The sequence below is a fragment of the Microcebus murinus genome, chromosome 5 (genome assembly GCF_040939455.1).
Source record: "Microcebus murinus isolate Inina chromosome 5, M.murinus_Inina_mat1.0, whole genome shotgun sequence".
NCBI classification, from domain to species: domain Eukaryota; kingdom Metazoa; phylum Chordata; class Mammalia; order Primates; family Cheirogaleidae; genus Microcebus; species Microcebus murinus.
In genome coordinates this window covers 3,325,125-3,339,752 of record NC_134108.1, presented here as the reverse complement: position 1 = coordinate 3,339,752, position 14,628 = coordinate 3,325,125, and positions in this window count along the sequence as shown.

Genomic DNA, 14,628 nt, shown 5'->3' with positions numbered 1-14,628 from the left:
TGAGGACATTTGAGTTGTTAAATCATTAGGAGCATTTGTATATGAGTCTTTGCGTGGACATAATGTTTTCCATTTCTCTTGGTAAGCAACTACAGGTAGATTCACATGGTGATACTGTGCACGTGCAATGCCTTTACATGAAGCTGCCAAACCTTGCTCTAAAGTGGTTCCGTTATTTTGTGTTCCCACAGCAATGCGTGACTGTGTCTGCTGCACCCCACCCCTAGCGACACTTGGTAATGTCATTCTGCATGGTGTTGGCTGATCGAGTAGGCGCGCTACAATGTCTCACTATTTTATTTTGCATTTCCCTGGCTACTAATGATGAGCTTCCTTTCATATGTGCATTAACCATATATATAAAATTTTATATATAAAATTTTAATTTAATATATAGAGAGAGTCACCTCTTACAAAGTGTCTATTCAAACCCTTTGCCCATCATACAATTTGATACAGTTTCTTATTATTGAGTCTCTGGGCTTTCTTTTTTATACGTTCTGAATACTAACCTCCCTTTCTCTCCTATTCAAGTTAAGAAATGAGCATGCCATATAAAAGTTGTGATGGCGAGTGTGGACTCTGATTTGGCCTTAGGTCCCTGAGGGCACAATCTTGTGAACGTGGAGAAATCAAAGCTGCAGGAATTTGTTAAAGAAAAGAAAATAGAGCTTGTAGGGACATTTATCTTCTTTAAAAAAAATAAATAAATAAATAACCTCATTTCCCAAGTTTGATGTCTTTTCTCATCCATTAAAATAGAATCCAACCACCCCCTCCTCTGCCTCCTGCAGACAGCGGTGGTTCGGCCCTTGCGTGAGAGACGCAGCACGTGTGTTTCCGGCGCCTTTGCAGTGCCGGGAGCACAACCCTAGAACACGGCTTTTAACCACCCAGACTTGCATCCACGTCCCGATCTCTGGGTCTCAGAGCACCTCTGGCAAAGACAGGAGATGACACACCCAGACATTTATAAAATAGACGGCTTTGATGAAGTCCTGCGAGGAGGCGGGTTTGGGAACAGACTTTAATAATCGTCCTTTGTCAGATACGCGTGCTGGGAATCTTGTTCTCCCAGTCTTCGGGTTGTCACTTTAAAGATTTAGGGTTATTATGTGATCCTAATGAACTGACCCCCTCACTGTTACAAAAATGCTTGTCATGACACATGCAAGAGCCCTTGCTTGAAAGTTAATTGTGTCTGATATTGACATGGCCACGCCTAGCTTTCTTGTGTTGGTGTTTGCGTGGGACCGCGTTGTCCCCATGCCTGTATATTCAACCGGGGCTTCTGGCCGATGGCGTTTGGTTGAGTCTTGGCTCTATCTAACGTGCCTTTCAGCTGGAAGGTTTGGACCATGTATGTTGATTGCAATTTCTTTTTCTATGTGATCAGGTTTATTCTGCAATCCTGATACTTGTTTTATAATTGTCCCGTACATTCTTTGTCCCTGTTTGATCTTTCCCATGCCTTTATGAGATTTATGGTTTGCCTTTATGTTTTATATGTATTTTAAGGGTTGACACTATGCATCTTTATATAATCGCAGTCTACCTTCAGATAATATGCTACCCCTTCTCTTATGGCATAAGCACCTTAAAGCGATGTGCTTTTCATTCCCCCTCCTGTTTTTTGTGCTCTTGTGCTTTTGAGCTTCTTCATAGTTTATTAGCTCTACAGTATATTGCTATTATTTTTGCTTTAAACAGCCAATTATCTTTTAAAGAGAAAAAAAAGAAAAATATTTTCTATATATCAAACATTCACCATTTCCAGTGTCTTTCGTTCCTTTGTGCAGATCCAATTTTCACCTAGTGTCACCCTTTCTGCCCTGAAGAATCAACTTCAACATTTCTTGTGGTGCCACTTAACAAATGATGAGTATTCTCAGCCTTTTTATCTGAAAAATCCTGTATTTGAAAATATTTCTTACTTTGTATAGAACACTAGATTGGCATGGTTTCCCCCAGCATGTTGGCATTTTCAAGGTGTCCCACCGTCTCTGGCTGTGTATTTTCTGTGGGGAAGTCTGTGATACTCTTAGGTTTTGTCCTCTGTGTATCTTTTTTCCCTCCAGCTGCTTATAAGATTTTCTCTTTATAACTTATGTTAAGCAGTTTTTTTAGCTTCTTAAATCTGTGAATTTATACTTTTCATCAAATTGTAGCAAATTTGTTTCTTTGAATATCTTTCTTTCCTCTATTTCTTCTAGCCCTCCAGTTTTATGTGTGTTAAACTGAGTGAATCATCTCACCCTGGGGGTTTAAGTTTTCTTCTCTCTTTCTCTTTCTGTGCTTCTATCTGAATATTTTCTATCGCTGAACCATCAAGTTTATTAGTGTTATCTTTTGTTTACTGTTCTGTCGTTCCACCCAGTGACATGATATTTTCATCTTTATAAATGGCTCTCTTTTATGTTTTTCTCCTCAACGTATTCATGTTTTCCTTTAATTTTATAAGCATATTTATAATATTTACAATGCCTATTTTAAGGTACTTGTCATTTCTGGATCTATTTGTATTGACTGATTTTCCTCTTTTAGGTCACAGTTTGCTGTTTCTTTACACGTTGATAATTTTCTATAGGATGCTGGACTTTGCGAATGTTACATTGTCGTGTGTTTGGATTGTGTTTTCTCCCTTTAAGATGTGTTTTGTTTGTTTGCTTTTTGTTTTGTTTTGGTTCTGTTTTGGCAGACAATTATAAATCCAGCTGACCCTTTTAAGACTTATGTTTCAGTAAAGCTGGCTCTAGGGTAGCCTTTATTCTAGGGCTAATTTAGCCCCACGTGTAAGGTGTGACCCTCCTGCTCTGCCTGCTGGCTGCCACAAGTATTCAAAAGGTCCTTTACTCTGGCTGAAGAAGACGTAAATGCCTCTTGGCCCCAGCATCATAGGGGGCCGGGAGAAGGGTGAGAAGGGCGCATCATAGAGCACACAGCTGCGCTCATCTCCTGGCTTTGTGGAGCTTCACGTTGCACTTGTGCAGATTAGCAGTCAGCAAAGACCCAGAGCTCCTTACGTAGATTCCTGTAGTTTGTTTTCTGCATAGCTCCCAACTCCTCCGCACTCTCTCCTGCAAATGTCAGCAACTTCTGTCTCCCCACCTGCCAATCTCTGTCTCTTCAACCCAGGAAGGCCACTTATTTATCACCACCCTCTCTGCTCTAAGGACCACGTCGCTTGTTCCTTCCTCTCAGGGAACACAATATTGCACTGTCTGTTCTTTAATGTCTGAACACAGGTGTTTCATTATTTTGTCCACTTTTTCATAGCAGGGGGATGAATCTAATCCAAGACAATCCATCAACTGATACAATTAGAAAGTCCCAGGAAGTCATCTTTTAAGCCTTAGTGATGAGCATCTTGAATTAGCTCCCAGAGGCTGCTGTAACAAATTGCCACAATCTCTATGGCTTAGAGCAACAGAAATTCACTCTTTCATGGTTCTGGGACCCGGAGTCTGAAGTCAAAGTGTTGGCCAGACCGTATCCCCTACAGGAGGGGCTTAGGAGAGAATCGTTATCTGCCCCTTCCAGCTCTGGGGTAAGTTGGCATTTCTTGACTTGTGACTACATCACATGGGGAAAGTTTTAAAAACTAGATGCCAGTCTCACCCCCTGGTTTATAAATATGGAAACTAAAGCCCAAAAAAATGAGGTGGACATAGTGGAAAGCAAATGAAATGAGCAGATTCCCAGATCATGCACTAAGAGACCCTGATTCCGTGTCTTTGGATGAGGAACAGGGGGTCTGAATTTTTCTAAATCCAAGAAGATCCTGATGCAGGTGGCCAGTGGACACACCAAGAAACAGCCTTCAAAGAGCTCTCGCCTGGTCAGCAGCTAAGGTCAACAACCAAGTCCAGGAGCAAAGGAACATGGCATAACCTCCAAGCAGAAGGCTTATTACCCCTGCAAGTTTAGTACCAATTCTCCTAGTTTTTGATACTTTTATTAGACTCAGAGAGCAGGAAGTGATATAATATCCTCCGTAATCCTTAATTCTAGCCTGCTGGTAACAGCATCACGACACGTTGCTGCTAGAGTTCACTCCTCGAGGGATCCCTGCCTTCCCTCCGCTTGTCTCCCCAGCAAGCTGGTCATAATGGAAACCAACTGGCCCGTGTTTGAGGGTCTTTAGAATCTATGAGTTCACCAGGAAATGAAACCCTAGAGTACAAGTTCTCTAGCACTTTCCTAGCACAAATTCCCATCGTTAGGCTAACAAGAGTTTCCCTAAAAATGAACACATAGTCTCGAGCCTTTCTGCTGATGGCAGCTACAAAGTTGCCCCCCCACACTTATCCTGACCTAGGACTTCACAGAAAATGCGTTCAGGTATTCTGATGGCTGTCGAGAGAGGCGTGTTGTAAATGGGAGGTAAGTCCCCTTGTGAAGTCTTTGAGGATCATTCCACTGTGGCTGTGGAGGTCACACTCGCAGAGGCTGATGGAAAGAAAGGGTTTATTATATCCTGGGAACCTGGAGAAGGCGGCATGGCACACCAGCCAGGGGCCACGTGGGAAGGGCTCCCAGGGACGGAGCCCCACCCAGCTGGCGGGGAGCCGGCAGAGTGGACCCAGGCCAGTGCCTTTATGGGGGGTCGGGGTGGAGCAGGAAAGCGCAAAGCGTGGGGGGATTTCACTGGTCCGTTTGAATGTCACCGGGTCACAGGAAGAACAAGCAGAGGGAGTCGTGGCAGGGACCAGCCATGTCCCACTGGGGCACCCGGTCGCGTGGGCCTGTGTGTGGGGAAGTTGAGGCATTGAGAAAGTGTCGAGTTTTTAAAATTTACGATACAAGAGGAGACAAGTGAAATGTACATTTGTACTCAATCTAATAACCTGTCATAGAAACCACTTTGTTTTTCACTATTCCATAGATGGATAGGAAATAGGGGGTCACTTAAAAAGTGGTCTGCAGTGATGTCTAAAATGGTTAGGGTATAATATCTACAGGAAAGTTTAGATGACTGACATTTTTAGCTAAGGAACAGCCTGGAAATGATTTTTGCCTGCGTGTCTTCCGAGCCAAAACCATCAGTCAATTCAATCAATCTAAATAAATAAAAAAGTCAAACGGGTTGGAGGGAAAAAGCCCTGGTGAATAATGAAGCTTCCATTTGAACAAGTTAAATATTATAGAAACACAAAGAAATTCATGTTACAAAGGTTAATATGCAGAGTGACATATGACTCTTTTACTCACTGAATGAAATAAAAACAGAATGAAAAATTTAGTTTGGAATCTTGTCATTTACTTTAGAAGGTAAATACCTCGATGATATGGACTAACCCTTATTCATCCCAGTCTACGACACATAGAAGGGTCTTAATAAATATTTGAACAATTCCATAGGCATTGACTTAGGCAAAGACCTAAGTTTTTAATAAAACTGTTTTATTATCATAGAATAAATGATATAAAGAATCCACTATTATTAAAATGAGTTGCTGAGTGAAATTTAATATTCCTGCCGAATTCTCTAAACTCCCAACCTGACAAAATTAATAGCAATAAATATACCTATTCATTCCTATGTCTATATACTGTATTTCATCTACACATGAGGCTTAAGCCAATTTAAATAAGAAAACATTGATTTTTCAAAAGTAAGCAACTACCTGAGGGAAGGCTTCCATCAAGTATGCCCTGTAGTTTACAGACATTTCAATATCACCTACAGATACTCTGTGTCTTTTACACTCTCCGTTCCCTTCCATCCCATGCGGTTGCTTCTACTATCCATTCTCGACATTTGTGCCAATCCAGTAGGTGAGCACAAAGGTTTCACACACAATACTGAACAGAAAGGGGCATCTGAGGTGAATATTTCACCCGTTCACTGCAAAGACTTGTTTATGCCTTCCAGTGTCTCCATGGAAAGTCTTGAGTGAACAATGACAAGTGTACATGGAATGCAAAATGGAAAGTACTTTTTAGCTATTTTACATGAGGAGAAATGAGAATGAAAACAGCAAGCTGGAAGCAGGGGCTGGGCGGCCCGGCTGGGGTGGGGTGAGCATGGTACGATCACCAAACAGCAGAAGGGCGAGCCAAAGAGAGTCACGGTGGCATCTCCATGCCACCCATTCCAGTGGTGACAATTTGCAGGAGCAGATCAGCCCGACCTGCGGGTCCCCTGGGACGTCCTGGCCTGACGCGTCCACAGGTGCCGTGTCCCCTCAGTGCCGAGGGGCTTTCACACAAACCTGGGGACGGGGGGTGTGTCTGGAGGCTGGATACCCTTCAAAGACATACCCTGCAAGTCCAACCGATTCTCAACGCCTTAGAAATCTGTAAGTAAACAGAATTCCAAAGCAACACTAGGTGGTATTTAGACTCTTGCATGATTCAAAAAACCTGCCAAGATTTTCCCAGCACCTCAAGGCTATCTTTGTAAAAACGAATTGCTCCCTTGACAAAGTATATCAGAAGCTATTAGTGCAGACTTACAATTGGATCTACGACAGAAAAAAGGAGTCCCACTTCTGCCAGGGATGTAGAAAGTTGGAAAGTGTTCCTCCCATTCCAGCAAGATAACTTCAAAAACACATCCTTTTTTTTGTTTGTTTGTTTTAACTCATCCAAGATCTAAGCTCACAGAGCAAGCAGGTCGCCTAAAATCTAAGGGAAACCCGGCCCTCCGAGCACAGGTGAGAAGGAGCACTCGCTGGCTCACCTGCGGCGGGACACGGGGACAGCCGACACTGGAAGCCACACCAGCAGGCAGGAAGAATCCAGCAAAAGCTTGTGCAAGTCGCCAGTGGTCATGTGTGGGCCAGCACGAGAACGAGGAGCCTCTGGAAGCCCCGGGCCCCGTTGCAGCTGACGCCACTTGCCGCTCTTTACGTCTGCCCACTGGGTGTTTGGGGAAAGGGCAGGCTGGGTTCCAGGGACAGCGCACAGATGGTGCGGCCCGGAGAGAGGGTGGTTCACTGCCTCCAAAAAGGCACAGAGTAGCCCCTGGACTCCCCTCTCCTGTGACAATCAAGCTTCAAGCCACTCACAGGGGAGAAATCCCAGTCTTCACCGATGTACTTGTGACGACCCATTGTAGCTGGGAAAGATGCAAACGAAAAGGCTCTCCATCCCGAGCAAAGTGGAGGAAGAGCCCTGGGTCCAGGACCCTGATGCAGCACAGTCGACGTCTCCCACCACTGGGGAGAAAAAGACGAGCCCCCCACAAGCACTGAGGAAGACCCCAAGACCCAGGTACGTAGGGCCTGCCTGAGACTAAACTGGGACCAAAGAGGGATGTCCCCTCCGCTCCCCTCCCCACCGCCAGGCTAGCAAGCAGCAAGAAGCAGGCGGGGCAGTCCACCCCTGAGAGAGGGACGAGTGCGTGGAGAGAGCGTGGCCCCTTCCCTGGGATTGCGTCTCCCAGGAAGATGTGCTTAAGTCCCAACCCCCATGGCTAGGAAGCTGGCACTTGGAAAGAGGCTCTCTGGAGATGTGATCAGGTTAGGAAGAGGTCGCTGCATTTGGGTGGGCTCTAGTCCAATGCTCAGTGTCCTTGTGAGATAAGAGAAGGGAAACGCGGACACAGACACGCAGAGCCCAGCACGTCCGTGGGGGCTGAGACACACAGAAGGCGGTGGTGTCAGGATGGAGAGACAGAGGCTGGAGTGACGCTGCCACACGCCAAGGGACACCTGGGGCCACAAGAAGCAGGAGGGCGAAGGGTCCTCCCCGGAGGATTCGGGAGGAAGGTGGCCCCACCGGCACCTGGACCTCCGGCGTCTAGCGTCCAGCGCTGGGAGAGAGAACACGCTTCTGTTTCGAGCCACCAAGTTGGCGGGGATTTGTGAGGGCCGCCCTTTGAAACCCAGAGCCCCCTGCCCAGGCACAGGTGCGCAGGGGAGAGCAGAAGCTGATGGCAGCCAGGGACACCGAGCAGGGCCATGCGGCATGCCGGCCACCGCCGCAAACGCAGGGAGGCACCGGAGGAGCCCGAGGCTGGGGTGCAATGCACGTGACCAGGACAGCAGCAAGACCCAAACCCAGCTCAGCGCGCACCCGCCACTGACGCGCTCTACCTGGAACCACGTGGCGTGCGATCTGTATCGGGCATCGTTAGCCACGCGTGCACGTGTAGTTTCCAGCTCCGGGCTCCGTCGTTTGGCTGAACCATGGGGAAACGGCAGTGGCTCCACGTGAGCTTCCAGCCAGAACAGCTCTCGGTGGCGGCTGCAGCCGGAGAGATGACTGGAAACAGAGGCGTGCTCAGACTGCAGCAAGCGTGCTGCCATGGGTTAGGTAGTTTGGACAACGTTTCTTGAAAGAGGTGATCCTGTCTCCAAAAGGGAAATTGTCTCTGTTGGCAAAATTTAGAGAATTTCTAGAGGTATCGTGGGAGGAGGGATAAAAATACCAAAACCAGAACATCCCTCTTGAGTAGTTTCAGGGCTGATCCACCCAAGTGCAGAGAGTCAACCCTGATGACAGGAGGAGAGGACATGGCCCAAGAACCATCCAAGGGGTGGTTGGGCCGGGGGCCGGGGGCCCAGCTGCACGAGCGAGCAGCACCCGGCCAGCAGCACCACGCCCCCGCAGAGCGGCGACCCCCGCATGTGTAGGTAAACTTAGCACAATTCCTGTATTTTATCAATCTGTTTACCAAATGAAAAATTTTCCACTATTTTATGATTTCTGCCCCACACTCTGAGCTCAGCATTATTGACAGTGCTGGCAAATGCAGAGCTAAGTATTGTCGGTAGCCGAGGGAAAACCCCAATTGTCTTCAACGAAGCAGGAGGATTTGAAATGAAAAATACAGTGAAGCAAATAATTACCTTGAAACAGATCTTAAATATGCAATTGCTTATAAGAGTGCTTGCATTTCAGAAAAGTCAAAGATAAATTGTTAGAAGAGCGGACAATAAGAAATATGCATAAAGCTTAACACAGTCACGTGCCGCAGAGCAACGTTTCCGTCGGTGATGGACCATATATATTTGATGGCGGCCCCGCGAGATTACAACACCGTATCTCAGTGGACCTTTCCTATGCTTAGATACACAAATACTCGCCGTTGTGCCACAAGAGCCCGCAGCATCCAGAACAGCCACATAAAGAGCCTCTGCTCAGCAACCGGAAGTCCTGGGGCAGTGTGCGAATTAGGGGAGCCTTCTTCAGGAGCAGATCCCGCCAGGGTGGGGCAGGGTGGTCTCCTGCAGACCACTGTCCCCATTCTGCCCACTCCTGAATCCTTTGGGCACAGGAGAGCTGCCCCGATGCCCCAGCTCTTGCTATTCCTGGTGACAAAGATAGGAGAACAAGATCTTCAACACACCAAGCGCAGAAATCTGGAAACTGCCCTTGGAATTAGGGTCTAATTACATGAAACTTTGCAAGAAGAAAATGTGGGATAAATGGCATGTCTGTAGGCCAAATTACTAATAAATGGTTCTTGAGATTATCCCCACTAGCACATCTTTGGGTAATACACATTTTGAATGAATGAGATGCAAGGGATTTACATACATTTGGACATAAGACATAATACTCGTTTAAGTATAATGATGATTAGAAGGCTGGACTGAGAGCCAAGGCTAAGCAACCTCTGATGATAAAGCAATAACTTTAGATCAGGTCTCTACAACAACAACAAGTGCAGACTGTGAACAATTCTACAGCTTACTCTTGAATTTTTTTTTTTACTCCTTAGAATTCCGTTTTACATTTATCAACGAACCCAAGAGCAAATTAGACTACGGGGCCAAGTCCAAGTTAAGACAGTCTTTTTCTCAGGATTCCAAAGATATATTCACACTTGAAATAGGTTTAACTTATTTTTCACTAACTGCAAGTACAAATTAAGTTTATAAAAATATGTCACAAGGAAAGACAATAATGTTTGGTTAAAGTTATGTTTTTTTCACTCATTCTGATATTAGCCAAATGCGTTTTTTTATTACCACAAATGGGGATATATTAATATTTATATATGTTATTCAAAATTCTTTGAAAGAAATACATAGAAATTGGGTATATTTGACTTAGTGGAAAATTATCCTTTGTGGCAAAACTATAAATGCACAGAAGTCTTTTCAGATTTCATGCAATTTTAAACGTCAACTAAAAATATTTTGGTGCTCATATACTTCTATTCTGCTATTAATGCTTTTTCCTTGAACATTTCCTGAACTCCTTCAACTCTTATTTCTTCTGTTCTTATTCTGTTTCCCACAACAGTGGCAGGAGAGGGCCCTACGGCACCAGTTCAGGGCTTCACCACGTCTCTATCTGCACAAGTCCACTGCATAGTCCAAAAGAAGGTGAGCTCTTTTGGGGAAATGCTACATACTGCTTCCCCTTATTTGAGACTGAAAACACGCTAGAGGAATGGTCTGAAGTATTAGACAATCTAAGTCTTATTTCTAATTATCCCCTTGACTAGCTGTGGAATCTTGGACAAATCCTTTAATCTAATTGCTTTTCTGTTCTTAATCTGTAAAATTAGGACTTTGATTTAGAATCCACAGATGTACAGAATTGGAAGGGAAGCTTGAAGTCTTGTCGTCTGATCAAACACATTTTTCTGTAATACATATGCACACATACATAATGTATGGATTATACATGTACATATATAATACATGTGTACACATACATAATATATAATACATATATGCATGTGTATAATACATACATATGTAGTGCTATGAATAGTTATAGTTTCATTCTTATGAAAGAAGTGGTGAACATTTATTATTGAAAAAAGGTGAAATGGGAAAATATTAAACAATAATTTAAGGCCAGACATTTTACTTTTGTAAAACAATGTGTTAAAAACTAGGGGGGATAAAGACTATCAGGAATAAGCAAATATGCTGAAATATAAATATTGAAAGATGCTGAAATATAAATATTGAAATTCTGGGTATATTTATATTTCTGGGTATACAGAATCATGAGACTTTTTTTTACTTTTTTAACATTGTTGAGTATTTACCAACATTTCTAAGAGAAGCTAGTATGTCTTTTATAATATTAAAACACATACTTTCAAAAATAATATATATGCATTCTGAAGGTTTTTCTCCACCCAGAAAAGCTCAACTTTCTTATTTCCAAACCGGAGCAGTGTAACAGCAGGGGAAAATTGTATTAGCTGCTTAATCCATTTTCAAAGATTTTCAAGATGGTTTAACTTTATGTTAAAAGTGCATTACTATCGAGAAAATGAGGGAGTAAGCCACAGACTGAGAGAAAAACATTAGCAAAAGAAAGTATCTGATAAAGGACCGTTATCCAAAATAGATGAAGAACTCACACATCCACAATAAGAAAACGAAAGACCCTTTAAAAATGAGCAAAATATCTGAGCAGACGCCTCACCGAGGAAGACACACGGCCGGGTCAAGCACACGGAAGGTCGCCCAGCGCCGCGTGTCCGTGGGACTGCTCACTCGGGCAGCAGCGAATGGCCGGCGCAGACCTAGCGGAACTCGGGCCCAAATCCCGAAAGCTGACCCCAGTGCCGGAGAGGGCGCGGGCAGCCGGGACCCTCACGCGTGGCTGGTGGGACGCAGGACGGCGCAGCCACTTTGGAAGACAGCTTGGCGCTTTCCTGCAACACGACACACACTCTTATCACATGACCCGGCAATTGCATTCCCCGTATTTACCCAAAGGAGTTGGAATCTTAGGTCCACACGCCCAGCTGCACGCCGGTTCACAGCAGCTTTCTCCTAATTCCCAAAGCCTGGAAGCACCAAGGTGCCCCGCTTCTCGGGCTGAGCGGACGAACCGTGGCCCCTTCAGACGGTGGAGTATTACTCACCAGTAAAAAGAAATGAGCTGTCAAGCCTCGAAAAGACAAGGAGGAAACTTAAGCGCATATTATTAAGTGAAAACAGCAAATCTGAAAAGGTCGCGTACTGTAGGATTCCGATTCTATGGCATTCTGGAAAAGGCCACACAATGAAGACCGTGAAAAGATCGTTGGCTGAGCAGGAGCAGGGGGGAAAAGGGGTGACCAGGCAGAGCACAGAGGATTTTCAGGGCTGTGAAACTTGCTGGATGGTCCTAAAATGGATATGTGACACTGAGACACTTGTCCCTGGTAGGCCCCCCCCCGACACACCCAAAGTGGGCTTTGGGGACGGTGCCTCCCTGGGGGACACCCAGTGTTCTCAGCTTCCCTCCTGCTCCTGCTCGTGGAACGCCAGGGGAGAAGGATGCTCTTAGGTTTGGGGCAGTCACCAGCTTTCTGACCTGAAGGTCCTGGTTGCCCCGGCAGGAAAACTCCCTCAAACAACCGGGAGACTTCCAGTATATTCGCTTCCGGTCAGTTCCGCCAGTCCCCAGTTTCCTTAGAGAAGCTCAGACCTTTTTCTTCGCTCCCTCCTTCCCGCCGCCCTCTCTCTCCCTCCCAATTCAAAGACACCTTCCCTGAAGCTATAGGGCTTGGGTGGAAAGGCCACACCTGATATTTCAGAAGATTACAGACATATAAAGATCTCATCCTTTAAACTTGTGGACTCAGAGTAGTCAGTTCTCCCCACACGGAGAGATCCAGATCTCTCTTCATTCCCTTTTAATTCCTCTTGCAAATAAGCCGGTCTTTCAGAGCTCACCTGTTTCCTGTCGTGTGTCATCACAGCCATCTCACGTTGGCCCAAACAAGCCGAGTGGTCCTGCTGAAACGCAAGGAGGGCTGGGGTATCCCGGGGGCAAACACTCAGTAAAGCCACACGAGCTGCTGCCAAGTCACTCCAGAAGGTTCTCGTCAACTTAACCTGCTGCAGGTGAGGGTGCGGGTTTGCCTACCCCCATCCCGCAGGCACTCGGTTCTAGCAGACTTCTTGTGTGTCTTCTCACGGGGCTGCACAACAAACCCTACACTCCCCGAGGACAGGGACCACGTCTTACTAATTTCTGTGCTCCCAACTGGCAAGCCGTCTGCAGTATACTTATATGTTGATTTAGAGAATGTTGCTTGAATAAAAGAATGAATGGTGGGTGGGATTGCTTACCTGCTTTTAGAGGACAAAATTAACAGTCTCAAGGATGCACACATCAAAGCGCCCGCTGTAAAACTAAGATCGCGACAGAGCTTTATTGTGACCCACCTGATATCTCTTTGAAAACAGTGCTTTTGTGACATTGGCCAGAAAGATGGCAAATCCAAACAAAGGACTTTCCAGCCTCCTCACCCCCACCACAGATCCATTCAGAACACCATGCCCAAAGCCCTCTTGACATGGAATAAAGAAATAAACAAAACAGACCTTCTACCTCCATGTCCAGCTCTTCGCTTTCACACCAGAGACGCCCTGAACCTCTCGAGTGAATGGCTCTCCCTTGCTGGACGAGCAAATAAACTCAGCCTGGTTTGTTTGATTTTAGTTCTGGTGGTCTCCACGTCACTGTTTGGCAATGCACGGATGCATTTTCCTGGATCTCTCTTGCTCATGAACGTAAAGGACACAGCATGATTTGGTGACACGAGTCTAAGTCAGCCCGGCCTGGGTTCAGGTCCCAGCTCTGTCATTTACAAAGTAGTTTTAGCAAATCAATTCACCGTTCCCATTTGGGCTCTCTCCCCTGGATAATGGAAAATGTCTACTTGCTGGGATTCTGGTGGACTTAAATCAGCACCAAAAGCCCCTGGAACATAGAGGACTCAGTAAACATTCCTAACGCCCAGCTGATGTCTGCACATGGTGAAAATTTAAAGTAGCGGCCACCATGTGATTTCTAAAAACAGGTGAATCATGCCCCAGGAAGAGCTGATGGATCTTACAGAGAACTGCGATGAACACACCCTCTCTGACAAAGCCCTCCGGATCCATAGAAAGAAAACTGTTCCCTCTCTCCCTCCTTCTGTCTCTCCCACCTCAAACTCTATTATTCCAAATCAAAATTGAATCTCTCTCATCCATACTCATCACTTACTTTGGATCTTCAAAATACCCCTGGACACAGTTGTTCGAAGGAATCAAACTTGCATTTATTCTAGATGCTAGAGTAGATTATAGGCAAAATAGGTGCTTTTTATATTATTGATAATTTTATTGTTGACTAGGCTAATAATTGCAGTGTTTTCAATGCCAATAAATTCAATATTATTGATTACTAATACCATACAATTATTAATATATTATGTGCATAATTATATGTCTTTAAATTTTATTTGTTTTCATTTTATTTCAGAATATTAGAGGGGTGCAAACTTTTTGGTTACATAAATTGCTTTTGTTGCATTTGAGTCAAAGTTTCAAGTGTGCCCATCCCCCAGGCAGCGTGCATTGTACCCGTTAGGTGTGAGTTTACCCATCCCCTCCTCCCCACTCCTTCCTGCTTGATTTCCAATGAATGTTATTTCTATATGTGTGCATTTAAAAAAAGAAATCCCAAGTGGAACAGTTGCCGTGAGGATCACAGTCAGCTAGGACAGGCACAGTGCAGAGCACCACGCTGGCATTGCAACCTCTGCAGAGCATGGTATCATTCCCGTTGGGAAAGATTATTTAGTTTCATGCATACTAAGTAGAGCACTACTAGGTTTTATTAAATGCATACATATATAAACTTATGCTGGTGAATAAACAAATTTGATCTGTATTATTACAGTGCTGAACCACTTATGGTTATCAAGTAATCAACACATTTTCA